General features: G+C 42.4%; 1 long non-coding RNA gene across 1 annotated transcript in view; it reads right to left on the reverse strand.

Moving 5' to 3' along the window:
- The window catches only part of LOC148147982 (uncharacterized), a 34,475-nt gene extending 14,084 nt beyond the window's left edge, over nucleotides 1-20,391 (reverse strand). The window contains exons 1-2 of the long non-coding RNA XR_015759428.1: nucleotides 20,278-20,391; nucleotides 18,336-18,557 (exon numbers count right to left, since the gene is read on the reverse strand). This is a non-coding gene — a long non-coding RNA (uncharacterized LOC148147982). The remainder of the gene's footprint in view (nucleotides 1-18,335; nucleotides 18,558-20,277) is intronic.
- Between the last annotated feature and the right edge of the window lie 164 nt (nucleotides 20,392-20,555).

A 20,555-nucleotide genomic window follows, 5' to 3' on the forward strand; every position in this document is an offset into this window, starting at 1 on the left:
ATGAGAGGGGGGCATTGCAGATTGCACTGTTAGTGCTGAATCCAGTTGGGGTTATGAGAATAATGACCACTTTTGTTCCGATTCAAAGTTTTGGCTGATGTCAGTCGACATTTTTCAAAATGATTCCTTTTTTTAAAAAAAAGGTAATTAATTCGTGTTGCATGGGTGTCACCCATCCCTAGTTGCCCTTAATAAAATGATGATGGTCAGCCTTTTTTCAATTAGTGCAGTCTGTTATGATGAAGATGCTGACTCAAAGGTGATGAAGGAATGGCAACATACAGACTGATTAGTGAGAGAAAACCTTGCAGGAGGTTAGATTAGATTAGATTACATTACAGTGTGGAAACAGGCCCTTCGGCCCAACAAGTCCACACCGACCCACCGAAGCGTAACTCACCCATACCCCTACATTTACCCCTTACCTAACACTACGGGCAATTTAGCATGGCCAATTCACCTGACCTGCACATCTTTAGGACTGTGGGAGGAAACCGGAGCACCCGGAGGAAACCCATGCAGACACGGGGAGAACGTGCAAACTCCAAACAGTCAGTCGCCTGAGGCGGGAATTGAACCCGGGTCTCTGGCGCTGTGAGGCAGCAGTGCTAACCACTGTGCCACCGTGCCACCCACGGTGGTGTTCATCAGATCAGCAAAGCTTGAGTACTTGCCGGGCATCCTGAGGCTCCTTGCCAGTAAACACATTTTAATTTTGAGCCACTGCATCTCCAGCCTGTGTGTACCCCTTTCATGAATATAGCTATTGTTGGAGGTGCCTGGAGCTGCCACATGGTTCTGCTAGAATCCTCTTTGGCTACGCTTTCTGCCACCACCCCTTCTTCTGATGCTAGTCTATAGTGATTGGAACAAGATGAGTTCCCTAATTGGGATCTTTAACCTAGTCAAATCGGGAATCCTGGCTGACAGACATAAACAGGAATGTCAGGGGTTCTGCTTACTAAAGCCAGCTGGGTCAGTGTCATATACTATATACGTGTAAATAAAGGGTGAATTGGTGACAGGATACTAGCCTTCGTGGAGTTATTTCAGACAACACAGTTTACTAGCATTAAGTGGTGATGGATTAACCATGAATAAGTCTTTGGCAGAGGAGGCACATTCTCAAGTAACAAGTAGTAGCTCATTACATTAGCTTCACTACATTAACTACTAGCTAAAATACAGTGCTATCTCTGGGAGATAATAACTAGATCTACATTACATGGCTGAAGACTGTAGAACTGACCAACAAATTCTAACAAATGAGAACTGACAAGTTCCTCTCAGAAGTAGTCAATGGGTAAAGCTATTCCAGAGCTTTCACATTAACCCTTTCAGGCCAACTGTCTAATATAACACTATCCAGTTGGTCCCACCTCTTTGCAAGTTCCCCACAGATCAGAATCCTATCAAGCAGATTTCCCTTACTCTTCAGCAATTGCTATCTTCAGGGAACAGGGCAGTAGACATTTAGCAGTTCACTCCTTTTTGGAAACACTTGGTCACAAAATAACCTTTCACAAAACTGCCCGCCAGAAATCAACAAGATATCTGACGCAGTGGCAGTCAGCAAAACGCTCCAAGGGAACAAAGAAGCAGGAAGAGACAGTATTAAACAGCAACTCCGTGTTGTCTGAATACTGTTGGGATGTTTGGATCTCATCAGCAGTCAGAGCACAGCCCTGACAGATTTATCAAAGGCGAAGCTATAGAATGGAAATATCTCCAAGCTGCACCACTTAGAAATAACTCTTCAATCAGAGGTGACTGGGGAGCAGATCAGTATGTATTAATTGTGAACAGGGACTGTCTACGTATGCAGAATAGCCTAGAGTGTGCTCAGTTTAACAGCCTCAGATCTCTCACAAGCCCCAGCTCAGATGGAAAAGGAGTTCAATTAGTACAGATGCCAGGGAGAAATCTGTTGCTGACGCAATCTGTTGCTGATGCAAACTCACGGATCAATAACAAACTGGAGATCCACAGAGCAGGTGGGTGGCTTAAACTTGAGCAAAGACTTTCATGAGAAGAGAGCTCACTGGATTTCTTTTATTACCCCATTTGAAGATGAGTCACATCATCCTGTCATGATCCCCCTCACGGTGGCTCAGTGGTTAGCACTGCTGCCTCAAAGTACCAGGGATCCAGGTTTGATTCCACCTTCGGGCGACTGTGTGGTGATTGTACATTCTCCCCATGTCTGTGTGGGTTTCCTCCAACTGTTCTAGCTTCCTCCCACAGTCCAGCAATGTGCCGGTTATGTGGATTAGCCATGGGAAATGCAGGGTTGCCAGAATAGGGTAGGGCGTGGGTCTGGGTGAGATGCTCTTCAGAGGGTTGGTGTGGACTCGATGGGCCAAATGGCCAGCTTCCACACTGTAGGGATTTTATTCTATGAAAAGATATGTCAGGATGGTTTCCTCAGGCCATGCCCTGGCTCAATGGGAGCACTCTCACCTCTCAGTCTGAAGATTCTGGTTTCAAGCATCACAGTTGAGGTGTTGTCCTCTCGCATGGATTTAAAAGATTCCACTATTTCAGAAAAAAAAGCAGTGTGGTTTGCTTGGTCAACATTTATCCTTCAACCAGCATCAGTAAAGCAGATAATCTGGTTGTTATCATGGTGATGTTTGTGTGATTTTGCTGTGTGCAAGTTTATATTAAGATTAGATTAGATTCCCTACAGTGTGGAAACAGGCCCTTCTTGTCACCACATTTCCTAAACTCCTCTAGTGATCAGAACTTAATTAGCTGTATTAATGCTTTGGGACATCCTGAGATTATAAAAGCACTCAGAATTACACTTTCACTCACATGTACAAGGAATATCTGACCATCTGAACCTTTCAGAACAGAGCTTATTGCTCGATTAGCATCTTTTCCACCACCTTAAGCTTACACTGTCTCTATCTCTCCCCAGTGCAGTGCCTACAATCTACACAGCAGCAACGCTGAAAGCCCTTCTGAACAGCATGTCGGAATTTGTTTGTTACAATTCTATTAAAGAAAATGGGCTGATCATATCAGCATCATTTTGTTACCTTCTTAGATCAATTTTCAAAAATTGTATCTAATAAGTGAATTTTCAAATCACCCCCCTGATTTTTAGACTCTTCACTTCTGTCTAATTCTATGGGCCTGAGATCTAGTCACGATACAGTTGAGTAACAATTCAGATGTTCCTCCTGTAACATTTCAGTTTCTTTTATCTCCACTGGTTCTTCCACCATCCCTGATGAGGCCAGTATTCTTGAACTTGCCAGGTCATTCCCATAAATGTGGGGATATGTTATCTATGAAACAATGTCTAGAGAAATTAGTTCATTTGAATAAAGAGGTTAAGTTCATGATGAACATGGACATGATACCAAAGCCGATCATGTCTTCACATTGTACTTGGGATCATAACACTTCTACTACTTCCATTTGTGGTTATTTTCAATCTCCCTGACCTTCCCATGATTCTGAGACATTATATTTGGTTTTGATACAGCAGGGCAATGTTTGCTTTCAATCTTCTGCCTATGAGTTACGCTGCCAGTGAATATCCATTTACTCCAAGTGATTTAATAAGGCTAAATCCCAATCTGTGTTTTTGGCTTTTAACAACGTCATGGGTTTATCAATCTGTCTGCCTCTCCATCTAACTGGGGATGTAATGGAGAACTTTGACCTGCTTGATTCCTGCCTTCTGTTGTGAACTTCCAATATGATTCATTCATGACGTACAAACTGCTGTCTAAAACAATCTCATCTGGGAACCCATGCGAATAAAAGGTTCTCTTCAGTACCTTAATCACTGACTCAGCTCCAGTTGTATTAGCTGTGGAAACTTTGGTCCTTCTGGGATAGTAATCTGCCAGAATCAATGTGCTTTCAGTTGAAAGTTGAATAAATCCAATCAAGCCTGTGCTAAAACCAATGCAGTGGACTGGAAGATATTATGGGTCTATTGATACCTGACCACTGATCGCAAATGGTTGGCAAGACAATCTAAAATTCTCTATCTCTTTTGAAAGCTTTGGTCACCATATAGACTGTCACACTCCTACCATGTCTGTGGTGATTTATAAATGGCCTTCATGAATTCATTTTTGAATTTTTCTCTTCATGGGTTCTACATTATCAGCCAGTGATCAAACATGAGCAAATCATCTATGCAGTCAAGTGTTGCTTCTGTTCATGACATATTCTTACAAGCTAGACTGTTGGACTGCACTTCAACCATCTAGATAAATGTTCTGATTTTGGCGCATTCTTCATCTGCATTCTGTGTGTCATGAATTTTTTGCAACTACTTCTCCAAACCTGATGACTGGAATTAGTTATTATGGTAAAAAATGGCTTTCTTTCTTCGATGAGGAACCATACCTCCTAATTCAGTCTTATGCACTAACACTGTGAATTGGCTGTAATTTGTTCCTTCCTTACATAATGGACTGTCAAGTAGCCAGATCGTATTAATTTGAGTCTGAACTTCTGGATTCACAGGGGCATTTTCACTATTTCTTTCAAATCCAAGAATATACTGAGTGGCCTTCAGTCTGCAAGGGCCAGCATGGTTTGTGAGGGAGAACAAGCAATGAGATGACCAAAAAAAAAACAGCCTAATTGAGACTGTGGATAATTGTATAACTGATGAAACTCACACAGCTTGGTGAACAAATAGCTATGAGTGTCTCAAGACTGATACCTCAGTAGAGGCAAAGGATGATTTCATTATCGCCCTAAGAATAATCCTTTGTAATTGTGACAAAGATCACGCCAAGCCATAAACAATCTGCAAGTGGCAAATTGATTAAGTGAGCATGTTGATTTCACCACCAATGCAGGGCAAAATAAAATCCAAACCAATCAATACATTGAAGTGAAAGGCTTTTCAGCACACATCTATCGATGGGTTAAGAATAAAGATCTGCTGACATAGCTTTCAGTTGTGGGATGTGTACAACCACCACTGAGAAGGATGAACAATGTCCAAGGATTCAACCTACCGCAAAGAAGTTAAAAATCACACAACACCAGGTTATAGTCCAACAGGTTTATTTGGAAGCACTAGCTTTCGGAGTGCTGCTCCTTTATCAGGTAATACTGGCACCTCCACATCATACTCCAAAGAAGAAATTGCCTGTTTCAGGAAATGAAGGAAATCCAATACATTAAAAGCCCTCAAGTTTAAAGGGGCCTACAACTGTCAGACTGTGAGGATGATAATGCAGTGCAATGGTCTTCTACTTAATCAACTATCAGTCTTCAAAATCCAAAGAGTGTGCACTGCAGGAGAAACTGAAACATCGAGGCCAACATCGAATTTGTCAAGCCAGAGATTTGGGGTGGTGAGGTTATTGGTAAATGTGATTTTTACACAAATACATGATATTAGTAATGAGATAAAAAGCTCAGAAGGAAATGTTGTTAATAGGTCTGAATATGTCTGAATTGATTAATACTGAAGATGTACTATCAGCACCACTCGCTATGATGATGTCCTGTGGTCTGGTCATCAGAAAGGCTCAGGATCTCAAAGTTGCTGCATCAGAGTCTATCATAGCAATATAACTTGTAACTAGTTTTTAACATACTATATCTCAGAATCTGGAACATAGTACAGCACAGTACAGCCCCTTCAGCCCATGATGTTTTGCTGAGCATTTATCTTAATATAAGATCAACCTAACCTACATACCCCTCAATGTACTGCTGTCCATGTGCTTGTCTAGCAGTTGCTTAAATGCCCCTAATGTCTCTGACTCTGCTACCACCGCTGGCAGTGCACTCCACGCACCGACCATTCTCTGTGTAAAGAACCTACCTCTGACATCTCCCCTATACCTTCCTCCAGTCACCTTAAAATGATGACCCCTCATGACAGCCATTTCTGTCCTGGGTAAAGGTCTCTGGCTATCTACTCTATCTATACTGCTCATTACCTTGTACACCTCTATCAAATCACCTCTCTTCCTTCTTCTCTACAGTCTGAAAAGCCTTGCTCACTCAACCTTTCTTCATAAGACAAGCCTTCCAGTCCAAGCAGCATCCTGATAAATCTCGTCTGTACCCTCTCTAAAGCTTCAGCATCCTTCCTATAATAGGACAACCGGAACTGGACACAATGCTCCAATACTCTTGAACAGAGGAACAACATTCGCCTCCTTCCAGTCATTCAGTACTACTCCTGTGGAGAGTATAGATGCAAGGTTTTTCTCCAAGGTTCCAAAACAATTGCAACAGCATATAAAATAATAATTACTGTTTCTAGAATTCAAGGAAATCACCTCCAACACCTAAATAGGAACAGCCTATTACAGCCAGAAATTTTCCCATCCTCCATCTTGGATTACCCAGAATCCTATTGGAAATATGTTATGAAACTTTTTTTAAGATTAGATTCCCTACAGTGTGGAAACAAGCCCCTCAGCCCAACCAGTCCACACCGACCCTCAGAACATTAACCCACCCAGACCCATCTCCCTCTTACTAATGCATTTCACACTATGGGCAATTTAGCATGGCCAATTCACCTAACCTGCAATCTCTGTGATTGTGGGAGGAAACCAGAGCACCCGGAGGTAACCCAAGCAGACACTGGGAGAAAGTGCAAACTCAACATTGACAGTGACCTAAGGCTAGACTTGAACCTGGGACCCTGGTGTTGTGAGGCAGCAGTGCTAACCACTGAGCCACATGTTGAAATGTTCAGAAAAAATTTACAAGGATGTTGCTAGTGTTGCTGGATTTGAGCTATAGGGAGAGGCTGAATAGATTTTTTACCGACCCTTCAAAGAGCAACCCACCCAGACCCATTCCCCTACACCTAACACTATGGGCAATTTAGCATGGCCAATTCACCTAACTGCACATTTTTGGACTGTGGAAGGAAACCCACACAGAGAGAATATGCAAACTCCACACAGACAGTTGCCTGAGGTGGGAATCGAATGCAGGTCTCCAGCACTGTGAGGTAGCAGTGCTAACCACTGCACCACCACGCCACCCATAGGCTAGGGCTGTTTTCCCTGGACTGTCAGAGGCTGAGGGGTGACTTCATAAAAGTTTATAAAACCATGAGGGGTGTGGATAGGACAAATAGACAAAATCTTTTCCCTGGGGTGGAGGAGTCCAGAACGAGAGGGCATAAGTTTAGGGTGAGAGGGGAAAGATATAAGAGGGGCCTAAGGGACAACCTTTTCATACAGAGAGTGGTGCATGTATGGAATGAGCTGCCAGAGGAAGTGGTGGAGGTTAGTATAATTGCAACATTTAAAAGGCATTTTGATGGGTGTATGAATAGGAAAGGTTTCAAGTGATATGGGCTAAGTGATGGCAAATGGGACTAGATTGGGTTGGGATATCGGATCAGCATGGACAATTTGGACCGAAGGTTCTGTTTCCATGATACACATCTCCATGATTCTAATCTCATTCCTCATTTCCTGCAGTAATCTTGGATATATCCGGTCCGGCCCTATCTTGATGCTTCCCAGAATTTCCAGCCACCGATGACCGGCTCACTGGTCTATAGTTCCCAGGCTTATCATTACCACCTTTCTTAAACAGTGGCACCACGTTAGTGAATCATGAGGGAAAAAAAAGGGGAAATGAGATAACTCAGGAAATAGAGTTAAGGAGAATTCAAAGGGTTTTTACAAATACATTAAGGGCAAAATGATAATTAAGGAGAGGATAGGGCCCCTCAAAGATCAGCAAGGTGGCCTTTGCGTGGAGCAGCAGGAGATGGGGGAGATACTAAACAAATATCTTGCATCAATGTTTCCTGTGGAAAAGGACATGGAAGATATAGAATGTAGGGAAATAGATGGTGAGATCTTGAAAAATGTCCATATTACAGAGAAGTAACTGCTGGATGTCTTGAAATGCATAAAAGTGGATAAATCCTCAGGACCTGATAAGGTGCACCCTTGAACTCTGTGGGAAGCTAGGGAAGTGATTGCTGGGGCCCTTGCTGAGATATTTGTATCAACAATAGTCACAGGTGAGGTGCCAGAAGACTGGAGGCTGGCTAATGTGGTGCCACTGTTTAAGAAAAGTGGTAAGGACAAGCCAGGGAACTATAGACCAGTGAGCCTGACATCAGTGGTGGACAAGTTGTTGGACGGAATCCTGAGGGACAGGGTATACCTGTATTTGGAAAGACAAAGACTGATTAGGGATAGTCAACATGGTTTTGTGTGTGGGAAATCATGTCTCACAAACTTGATTGAGTTTTTTGAAGAAGTAACAGAAGATTAATGAGGGCAGAGCAGTAGATATGATCTATATGGACTTCAGTAAGGTGTTCGACAAGGTTCCCCATGGGAGACTGGTTAGCAACATTGGATCTCACGGAATACAGGGAGAACTAGCTATTTGGATACAGAACTGGCTCCAAGGTAGAAGACAGAGGGTGGTGGTGGAGGGTTGATTTTCAGACTAGAGGCCTGTGACCAGTGGAGTGCCACAAGGATCGGTGCTGGGCCCTCTACTTTTCATCATTCATATAAATGATTTGGCCGTAAGCATAAGAGGTATAGTTAGTAAGTTTGCAGCTGACACCAAAATTAGAGGTGTAGTGGACAGCGAAGACGATTACCTCAGATTACAATGGGATCTTCATCAGATGGGCCATTGGGCTGAGGAGTGGCAAATGGGAGTTTAATTTAGATAAATGCAAGGTGTTGTATTTAGGGAAAGCTAATTGTAGCAGGACTTATACACTTAATGGTAAGATCCTAGGGAGTGTTGCTGAACAAAGAGACCTTGCAGAGCAGATTCATAGCTCCTTGAAAGTAGAGTTGCAGGTGGATAGGATAGTGAAGAAGGCGTTTGGTATGCTTTCCTTTATTGGTCAGAGTATTGAGTACAGGAGTTGAGACATCATGTTGCGGCTGTACAGGACATTGGCTAGGCCACTGTTGGAATATTGTGTGCAATTCTTCCTATCAGAAAGATGTTGTGAAACTTGAAAGGGTTCAGAAAAGATTTACAAGGATGTTGCCAGGGTTGGAGGATCTGAGCTACAGGGAGAAGCTGAACAGGCTGGGGCTGTTTTCCCTGCAGCGTCAGAGGCTGAGGGGTGACCTTATAGAGGTTTACAAAATTATGAGGGGCATGGGTAGGATAAATAGACAAAGTCTTTTCCCTGGGGTGGGGGCGTCCAGAACTAGAAGGCATAGGTTTAGGGTGGTGCATGTGTGGAATGAGCTGCCAGTGGAAGTGGTGGAGGCTGGTACAGTTGCAACATTTAAAAGGCATCTGGATGAGTATATGAATCGGAAGGGTTTGGAGGCATATGGGCCAAGTGCTGGCAGGTGGGACTAGATTGGGTTGGGATATATGGTCGGCATGGACGGGTTGGATTGAAGGGTCTGTTACTGTGGTGTGCATCTCTATGATTCTATGACATCCACTTTCTTAATATCAATTTGTTCAAGCCTATTAACCGGGTCCACGCTGTTTTCACTGTTTAAAAGGTCCCTCTTTCTATTGAATACTGAAGCAAAAGACCCATTTAGGACCTCCCCTACCTCTTCAGGCTCCAGCCACAAGTTCCCTCCAGTACTCTTGATCGGCCCTAACCTCTCTCTGATCACTCCTTTATTCCTCACCTCAGTGTGGAACGCCTTTGGGTTTTCCCTAGTTCCTGCGGGCAAGGCTATTTCGTTCCCCCCCTAGCTCTCTTCGGTCCATTTTTGAGTTCTTTCCTAGCTACCCTGTAATCCTCTAAAGCTGTGCCAGATCCTTGCTTCCTTTTGTTAACTGCAAGAGACTCTTTTAGTTCGACCACAAAATGATTTTCCCCTACCATGTTAGACTAAGCAAGTCCTGTAGTTTCCTACACTTAGAAAGGATAGCGGCAGACACCTTCATCATGAGCAGAAGCTCATACAGTGCCCACACAATGCACATCACCATCATCACTAACATATTCATTGTCACATGATAATCATCATTTATTGTGCAACATGAGAATTTAATCTCAAAATATTTTTAACTTCCTGGTTTGCTCTGTGTGAATCCCTCAGAGATTAGTCTGTAAACCGCTTGTTCATATTAGATTAAAGATTCTGCCAAGCATTAGAGAGTGCAGTTCATGCTCTCTTAACACCGCCTCCTACAGTAAAAAGGAAAGTTCTTACATTGATACAGATCCTTTCCTGAACTCAGGAAAGCCAAAACACTGTATAGCCAATAGTGTACTTTTAAAGTGTCATCACTGTTATGATGTAGGGAAATGGACATCTAACCTGTGAACAGTCAGTGCCCACAAATAGCAATCTGAACAGATCATTTTATTTTAATGATGTAAATTGAGGGATAAATAATAATGATGACAGTGGGGAGAATTTTCCCTGTCATCTTCAGAATAGTGCTATGTTTTATTTTATGTTCATCTGAGACAACTGACCAGCATTTAATCCAACATATCATCCGAAAGGTGACATCTCAGACAGTGTAGTACTCCTGCAGTGCTATTCTGGCAGGCCAACCTGTACGTTGTGCTTTAGTCTCTAGAATTAGACTCAAACACCATAGAAATAGCACCAGAGAGGCCAGTATCCCGTCACCAAGTCACCCTTTATGACACGTGCATAGTACTTGTCACTGATCCAGCTTCCTCACATCCAGCTCTCAGAGTGAGCAGAACCTCTGACACTCCTGTTTATATCTGTCAGCCAGGGCTGCCTGATTCAACCGGTTAACAGCCCCAATCAGGGAACTCATACTCTATTGTTACAATCACTGCATCCCTCCCTCTCTAAGGTTGTTTCCATAGGCCTGTTCTTTTCTTGTACAGTCTCCTGGGTGTTTTTGCATCAGATATGGTTCCTCCGACATAGCCTTGGATCCAGGCAGCATGTACCAACCACATCCCACTCTTGTTGCTACTGAAATAACTCCACAGAAGCCGTCACCAAGTAACCCGTTATTTTCAACTGAAGAGTTCATCACACTGATCCAACTCCCTCAGAGCCTGCTATCAGAGTGAACAGAGCCTCTGACACTCCTGTTTATATCTGTCAGCCAGGGCTCCCTGATTGATTCAGAATAACAGCCCCAATCAGGGAACTCACAATCTATGAGACTAGCTGACCTCGTTACAATCACTACATCGATAAAAATTAACAAATGCAAACTGTAAGAAAGAGATGACATTTATCTACAAGTCAGTCACACAGTTTAGCACTCTTGTCTTGCTTAAATGCACATAGAAGGATCTATCTGGGCCACAGCTAATTACAATGTTTTTAAGTGAAAATGTTTTGCCCTTGTGAAAAACAACATCTTAATTTAGCAACACAGTGTCTGTCTTCATTTTTCTACATGTAAAGATGCTATCCAAGCTTCTGAAATCTAATTGTGAAGCCATCCAATTTTAATCTTGTTACTATGCCACAGGAAGTATTTATCCACTGATTCACCAAGAGTTCTGAAAAATGCTTTAGCTTAAAATTGTCTCATCATTCTGCTTGTTAAAACCTATTCTTTGAGCTTTCAATGTGTTCGGGGTTCTTGTGGATATTTAAGGATAAAGCTTCATAATATAAGACATAGGAGCCAAATTAGGCTATTCAGCCCATCTGCTTCACCATTCAACAAGATGATGGCTGATCTGATAACCCTTGATTCCACGTCCCTATCCTTTCTGCACAACAGTGATTCCCTTGCTAATTAAAAATCTGTCTATCTCAACCATGAATTTACTTAATGACCCAATCTCAACAACCCTCTGAGATGCAGAATTGAACAGGTTCACAACCCTATTCACACTTGGAATATTGTGTTCATTTCTGGTCACCTCATTATAGGAAAGATGTGGCAGCTTTAGAGAGGGTGCAGAGGAGATTTACCAGGATGCTGCCTGGACTGTAGGGCATTCCGTATGAAGAAAGGTTGAGGGAGCTCAGGCTTTTATCATTGGAGCGAAGAAGGATGAGAGGTGTACAAGATGATGAGAGGCATAGTTAGCGTGGACAGCCAGAAACTTTTTTCCCAGGGCAGAAATGGCTATCACAAGGAGGCATAATTTTAAGGTGATGGGAGGAAGGTTTAGGGGAGATGTCAGAGGTAGGGCCTTTACACAGAGAGTGGTGGGTGCGTGGAATGCGCTGCCAACAGTGATAGTAGAGTCAAATACATTACAGACATTTAAGCGACTCTTGGATAGGCACATGGAAGGTAGTAAAATGAAGGGGATGTAGGTTAGTTGAATCTTAGAGTAGGATAAAAGGCTGGTACACCATTGAGAGCCGAAGGGCCTGTATTGTTCTACGTTTTATGTTCTATGCGAGAAGAAATTCTTCCTCATCTCTATCTTAAATTTATGACCCCCTTATTCTAAGACCATACCCTCTGGTCTTATCCTCTCCAACAAGGGACAACTATCTGTCCATATCTATCCTGTCAAGTTCCGTAAGAACCTTGTATTGTTCATGAAGGTCCTCTCTTATTCTTAGAATCACTACAGTGTGGAAGCAGGCCATTTAGCCCATCGAGTGCACACCAACCCTCCAAAGAGTATCCCACCCAAGCCCAACCTTATTCTTGTAACCCTGCATTTCCCATGTCTAATCCACCGAGCCTGCACATCCCTGGGCACTATAGGCAATTTAGCACAGCCTATCCACCGAGCCTGCACATCTTTGAACTTTCGGAGGAAGCCAGAGCAACCAGAGGAAACTCATGCAGAAAATATGCAAACTCAATGCAGATAGTCACAGAGTCATAGAGTCATAGAGATGTACAGCACAGAAACAGACCCTTCGGTCCAACTCGTCCACGCCAACCAGATATCCCAACCTCATCTAGTCCCACCTGCCAGTACCCGGCCCATATCCCTCCAAACCCTTCCTACTCATATACCCATACAGATGTCTTTTAAATGTTGTAATTGTACCAGCCTCCACCACTTCCTCTGGCAGCTCATTCCATACACATACCACCCTCTGAGTGAAAAAGTTGCCCCTTACGTCTCTTTTATATCTTTCCCCTCTCACCCTAAACCTATGCCCTCTAATTCTGGACTCCACCGCCCCAGGGAAAAGACTTTGTCTATTTATCATATCCACGCCCCTCATGATTTTATAAAGCTCTATGAAGTCACCCCTCAGCCTCCAACATCCAGGGAAAACAGCCCCAGCCCATTCAACCTCGCCCTAAAGCTCAAATCCTCCAACCCTGGCAACATCCTTGTAAATCTTTTCTGAACCCTTTCAAGTTTCACAGCATCTTTCCAATAGGAAGGAGACCAGAATTGCACCCAATATTCCAACAGTGGCCTAACTAATGTCCTGTACAGCCACAACATGACCTCCCAACTCCTGTACTCTGTACTCTGACCAATAAAGGAAAGCATATCAAACGCCTTCTTCACTATCCTATCTACCTGCGACTCCACTTTCAAGGAGCTATGAACCTGCACTCCAAGGTGTCTTTGTTCAGCAATATTCCCTCACCTGAGATTGGAATCGAACCCAGGTTCCTGATGTTGGGATCAGCAGTGCTAACAAAGCATAAATGTTTGAGGCTGACAGGGCAGGTTGAGGAAGAGGGTTAGAATTAGGGCAAGACGGCGGCTCAGTTGTTAGCACTGCTGCCTCACAGCATTAGGGATCCAAGTTCAATTCCAGCCTCAGGTGGCTGTGTAGAGTTTGCAAATTCTCTCGTGTTTGTGTGGATTCCCACTGGAAGCTCCGGTTTCCTTCCACAGTCCAAACATATGCAGATTACGTGGATTGATTATGCCAAATTGTGCATAGTGTCAGGGGATGTGCAAGCTAGGTAGATGGGATTACAGGGATGAGGGGGGTGGCAGCGGTGGGGAGGAGGTCTCGGTGGGATGCTTTTCGAAACGTCAGTGTGGACTCTGGGCCAAAAGGTCTCTTTCCATACTGTAGCAATTCTATCATTAAAAATAAATTATAGGGGTGTACAGAAATGCATAGAATGTAAAAGCAAGGAAGATCAAATGTACATTTATAAAATGTATAGCTGCAACATCAACTGGAGAATTGTACCAAATTTTGGTACTGCAAAGTTAGAATGAAGTGAAGGCTTTAGAGGAGGTGCAGAAAAGGTTTACAAGAATGGCACCAGGCAATGAGAGACTTGAGTTTCATAAAGAGATAGTGAGTTGTTTTCCTGAGAGATGATTGAAAGGAAATTTGATGCATGTCCAATATCATAAGGGTCCTGGAAAGATATAGGAGAAAGTGTCGAGAGTATGATGCTGGAAAAGCACAGCACGTCAGGCAGCATCTGAGGAGCGGGAGAATCAATGTTTCGGGCAAGAGCCCTTCATCAGGAATGAGGCTTGTGAGCCAAGAGGGTAGAGAGATAAATGGGAGGGGAGGGGGCTGGGGGAAAGGTAGCTGAGAGTGCAACAGGTAGAGGGAGGTAGGGGTAATGGTGATAGGTCGGAGAGGAGGGTGGAGCGGATAGGTGAGAAGGAAAATGGACAGGTAGGAGAAGTCATAAGGGCAGTGCCGAGTTGGAAGACTGGAACTGGGATAAGGTGGGGCAAAGGGGAAATGAGGATACTGGTGAAGTCCACATTGATGCCATGTGGTTGGAGGGTCGCAAGACAGAAGATGAAGCATTCTTTGTTCAGGCATCGGGAGGAAGAACGCCCCATCTTCCGCCTTGGTACCCTCCAACCCCACGGGATCTATATGGATTTCACCAGTTTCCTCATTTCCCCTCCCCCCACCTTATCCCAGTTCCAACCTTCCAACTTGGCACTGCCCTCATGACCTGTTCTACCTGTCCATTTTCCTTCCCACTTATCTGCTCTATCCTCCTCTCCGACCTATCACCATTACCCCTACCTCCATCTACCTATCATACTCTCAGCTACCTTACACCCCCCCCCAGCCCCATCCCCATCCCATTTATCTCTCTAACCCCTCAGCTCACAAGTCTCATTCTTAATGAAGGGCTCTTGCTCGAAACTTCAATTCTCCTGCTCCTCAGATACTGCCTGATTTCCTGTGCTTTTCCAGCAACACACTCCAAGACAGATATGACAATATTATGGCTTTAAGAAGCGTATGCTGTTCTGGTTTATTTTTATGAAGAAAGGTTGAGGCAGAGGTGCCAATCAGTCTGACTCAGCCAATAAATTAAACAGTTTGTGAGGTCTTGTGGTTTTATTTAGTCAGAACAATAGAAGCAGCCTGAATGGGTGGGGTCAAGCTCCCACAGAAGCAGGACTTTTAGTTTTAGCTTTCTACAATTGCTGGGGTCTTGAAGCTGCAGTTCCTCTCTTCTTGCTACTATCTCTCCCTCTCTCAGAGTTTTCTCTGTTTTTTCCTTATGGACTGGAGAATTGCTTGTGAGACAATCTATTTTCATGACGTTGCCTTTGCCAAGTGTGTGTTTATGTGATGTTACTGTATCGGAACAGTTACTGCTTAGTAGTTAAATAATTTATTATTCTGCTAAGTTTTCCAATAGAGTTGAGTTATTGCAATTTCTTTTTTATTTTGTTGTCTTTTAACTATAGTGTATAAAGAAAGTGTGTTTTGCTTGGTAGTTTGACCAATTGAATTACATCTGGAATGCAATCCTGACAGTTGCCTTTAAATACGAAAAGTTAGGGTCTAAGCTATCTCCTTAATATTTTGAGTGGGTTTGGTCTGGTCCATAACACAGAATACACAGAGAGGAACTGTTCCCATTGGCAGTGTGTTGGGAATCAGAGGATTCTAACTTAATACCAAAAAGTGAAATAAAGAAGATCTCTTTTACACAATGAATGACTTGAATCCGGAATGCACTGCCTGAGAGAGTGATGGAGGCAGATACAATTGAAACATTCAAAAAGCAATTGAACAAACACCTGATGAGAAAAGATTGAGCTAGTGGAATTAAGGAATTAAGGCATCTCAATACCTGACATGTAAAGAATTGGCTGTATAAAGCATTCAAAGGTAACAGTATTTCAGGTAGATGAGGCTAAAGCGGCTGAAACATCAGTCAAAACAGAATAGAACTGATGATTGGAAGGAAATGATTTTGAAATTTCTTTCAAGATTTTAGGCATTCAACTATACACATTGATCTTCATGATTCAGATTGAGTGGAGAATTCTCAAAAGGACTTTTGCCTGAAAGAAGCGTTTCATCATTTAGTTTCTTGACATCAAGTCTTCGATTTTATTTTTTGAGTATTTTAGCTGAGGGTTGATCCACTTACAGTAACAACATGATTCATCATAGGGTCACTACTGGCATGGAGGAAGGTCATTTTGCCCATCACCAGCCCTATGAACTATCCAATCAGCCCCATTGCCCAGCTGTAAATTCATAGACTTGCAAGTTTACTTCCCCTCACTGCCTTTCTAACTTCCTTCTGAAATCATCAATCATCTCATATTCTGCCACTATGCTATGGTCAGTCATCATTTCCACCACCTATCATAGGCAGCAAGTTCCACTCCCTGCATAAAAATATTAAATTAGATTCCCTACAGTATGGAAACAGGTCCTTTGGCCCAACAAGTCCATACCAACTCTCTGAAGAGTAACCCAGCCAGACCCATTCCCCTACCCTAACACTATGGGCAATTTAGTATGGCCAATTCACCTGACATCCATATCCTTGGGATGGTGGAAGGAAACCCATGCAGACACGGGAGGAATGTGCAAACTCCACACAAACAGTCACCCGAGGCAGTAATCGAACCCACGTCCCTGGTGCTGTTAACCACCAGTGCTGACCACTGAGCCACCGTGCCGTCCTGTTATGGACCAGATTAGATCTCCCTCAAATATATCAAAGAGATAACATACGCCTTAACTTTTATTTTATTTAGAGGCAAGCATAAGGTGCTTTGATGCAGACGTAATTCAATCAGTTACACTATTCGGCTTTACGCACTTTATTCTTACCATATAGTTAAAATACAAACAAAAGAAAGAAGAATTGGAAAAACTTAACCCTACTGGAAAACTTAACAGAATAGTAGATTATTCAACTATTAAACAGTAATTGTTCTCAAATAGTAAGATCCCATCAACACACCCTTGGCAAAGACAAAGTCAGTAAAATAGACTGTAAAACAGATGCAATGTCACATGCAATGTTTTTCCAATCCAGGAGGAAAGAACGTCAAGAGAAAATATCTGGCAGAGAGAGACAGAGAGAGAGAGAGAACTCAAGTGTTTTGCTGTGGAGGGAGAGATGTATGGCAGCTTCAAAACACCAATAACTACTGAAAATTACATTAAAACCCTGATTCTATGGGACCCTAACTCCATCCTGCATGCTGCTTCTATTGTTCCAACTTTAAATAAAAAACCCAAAGCCTCACATGCTATTTATTCTATTGGTTTGGAATAGACCACTTGGCACTTCTGCTTCAAAATCTCTTCAAAGCAAAAATCAGGACAAAATATACCTCCTAAAGCAATAATACTGTCACATTACTCACACACATACTTCCACCCCCAACCCCTCCAATATCCCCCTCGTATCTTTCGCAAAACCTGAGATCTATATTCCCCTGTAACATCAGCCAATGGGAATGACTATTCTTTGGCCTCCTTATTTAAGCTTGCCATAATCTTGAACACCTCACTGGTAAGATTTTGCAGTTCAACGTAACTTTAAATGTAAGACCTAAATTAATGACAATCATAGACTGAAGTTGAAAGAGCCTAGGCTTGATAAGTACAAGACCTATTCCAGGTATACATATGTTTTCACAAATTTCACGCAATTTATAACTTGTATCAAAACAAGTACAAAAGAATGATAGTTAATAAAGGCGGCGATTTAAGCTGAACCTCTTGGAACACTGGCTTCTGTCTTCTGGCAGACTGGGTACTTGTTCTCACCTCTTGAATGAAGCTGTTTATCTGTCTTATATTTTCTTTCTGTACACAGGCTTTGCAACAGTTCTTAGTGTTATACCTTGAAGGATGCTGGTGCCTTATCATACAAACATGATTAGAGTTGGGTTATACCATTGTCTCCCTTATGATGAGTCCATGGCTGAGGTGATTGAATTAGCTTTCTATCAATCAATCTGGAATGCTTGGATTCATCTGATACAATTGTTTTGTTTTTGTAGTCTACAGTCAAGCTTACCTAACCAAATTATTATATCTTGACAAGATTTTACAGTCAGGATTTAAAACTGAAGATTTGCTTGATGAATTACAATCAGATATTGCTTCTTGGCATTTTCTCACTTCTAAATAACTTTTGGCTAACATTCAACTGAACTTATCCATCATAGTTTGCAAATTATGTTTTATATATTAATAAATATACTTCAATTTACAAAAACTCAATGCTAACAGTGTTACATTTATGAAAATGAACCTTACCTCACATTATCAAATGTCCCCTCCATTCCATTGTTTCAACAATACAAGTCCAGGTTCTTGTAGCTAAATTTGTAGCTAAAATTCATCCACACTGGAACCACGCAGGTGAAACTCCTTTTGTTGCCTTTCAAGAACTTTCACATCTTCCCTAAAGCATGGTGACCAGAATTGGACCCAATGCTTTAAAGTTAAACATGACAAAGAACTGCCAATGCTGGAAATCTGAAACATAAACAGAAATTGCTGGTGAAACTCAGAGGTCTGGCAGCATCTGTGGGAACAAAGTAGAGTTAACATTTCAAATTCTTTAGAAACACCAATTCTTTAGGTATTGCCCAATGAAAGCTTCATAATGATTCAGAATGATGTTCCTGCTTTTGTACCAAATTAAATAAAAATTAAATGACTGAATGGCCTTCTTCAGCAGCATAATTTGTTTTCAATTTAAGGACACTTATCAAATCCAAGATCCCATGTGCTTTGCTTTCTATCTATCTCTCTAGATGTTCTACAATCTTCAACAATCTATGCACCTGAAACCCAGGCCCTCCATCTCTGCACATTAATTGGAGTTGTGCCATTAATTTTGCATTGCTTTTACACCAACACATATCATCAGATGCACTGTGTGGCATTTCAATTTCACTTGTGTGCCAATTCTGCTAGTCTATTGATGTCCTGTTGCAACCAATTTATATCGTTTGTTCATTTGGCAGTCATGAAAGTGTCCCTAAGTAGATCATAACATAGCTTGATAATCTTATCTGGGATCATAACATAATGCTGGTGGTCTGGTCGGCTCTGGGATTGTAAGATAATTTAGATGAATGCAGTGACCACCCCTGCTACCACAGTCTACTTTTTGTCCGCCTCCACTGAACCTCATCATCAACCCAAGATTGTAAAATAAGACCAAAAGACATAGGAGCAGAAATTAGGCCATTCAGCCCATCGAGTCTGCTCCACCATTCAATCATGGCTGAGAGGTTTCTTAACCCCATTCTCATACTTTCTCCCTGTAACCCTTGATCACCTCGATACTCAAGAAACTATTTATCTCAGTCTTAAATATAATCAATGACCAGGCCTCCACAGCCTTCTGTGGCAATGAATTCCATAGATTCACCAGTGTCTGGCTGAAGACGTTTCTCCTTATCTCCATTCTAAAAGGTTTTCCCTTTATTCTAAGCCTGTGCCTAGTCTCACCTACCAATGGAAGCATCTTCTCAACATCTACTCTGTCCAAGTCATTCAGTATTCTGTATGTTTCAATTAGATCCACCCTCATCCTTCTAAACTCCATTGAGTATAGACCCAGAGTCCTCATTTGTTCCTCATAAGTTAAGCTTTTCATTCCTGGGACCTCCTCTGAACATGCTTCACAGCCAGTACATCTTCCTGAGATATGGGGCCCAAAATTGCACATAATGCTCCAAATGTGGTCTGACCAGAGCCTTATAGAGCCTCAGAAGTACATTCCTGCTTTTATATTAAGTCCTCTCAAAATAAATGCCATCATTGCATTTGCCTTCCTAACTACTGACTCAACCTCCAAATTTACCTTGAGAGAATCCTGGACTAGAACTCTCAACTCATTTTGCATTCAGAATTTTCTCCCCATTTAGAAAATAGTCCATGCTTCTACTCTTTCTACCCAAGTGCATGACCTCACACTTTCCCACATTGCACTCCATCTGCCACTTCTTTGTCCACTCTCCTAACCTGTCTGCAGCCTCTCACCTCCCCGAAGCTACCTGTACCTCTGCCTATCGCTATATCATCTGCAAACCTAGCCAGAATGCCCTCAGTTCCTTCATCTAGTATGAAATAAAAAGTTGTAGTTGCAACACTAAGCCTTGCAGAACATCACTTGTCACTGGCAGCCATCCTGAAAATCTTCTATCCATGCTAGCACTTTGCCTCTGACACCATGGACTCTTACCTTACTCAGTAGCATCCTGTGCGGCACCTTGTCAAAGGCCCGCTTGAAGTCTAGGTACATGTCATCCATTGGCTCTCCTTGGTCTAACCTACTTGTTACTTCCTCAAAGAATTCTAGCAGAGTTTTCAGGCATGGCCTCTCCTTGATGAAACTATGCCGACTCTGCCCAGTTTTAACGTACATTTCCAAGTATTCAGAAATCTCATTTTTCACAAGGGATTCTAGGGTCTTACCCATGTGAGGTTAGGCTAATCAGTCTATAATTTTCCATCTTTTGT

Source organism: Chiloscyllium plagiosum, unplaced genomic scaffold (genome assembly GCF_037043375.1).
Source record: "Chiloscyllium plagiosum isolate Xiang-an unplaced genomic scaffold, Cpla_swu_hap1 HiC_scaffold_14, whole genome shotgun sequence".
Classification (NCBI taxonomy): Eukaryota; Metazoa; Chordata; class Chondrichthyes; order Orectolobiformes; family Hemiscylliidae; genus Chiloscyllium; species Chiloscyllium plagiosum.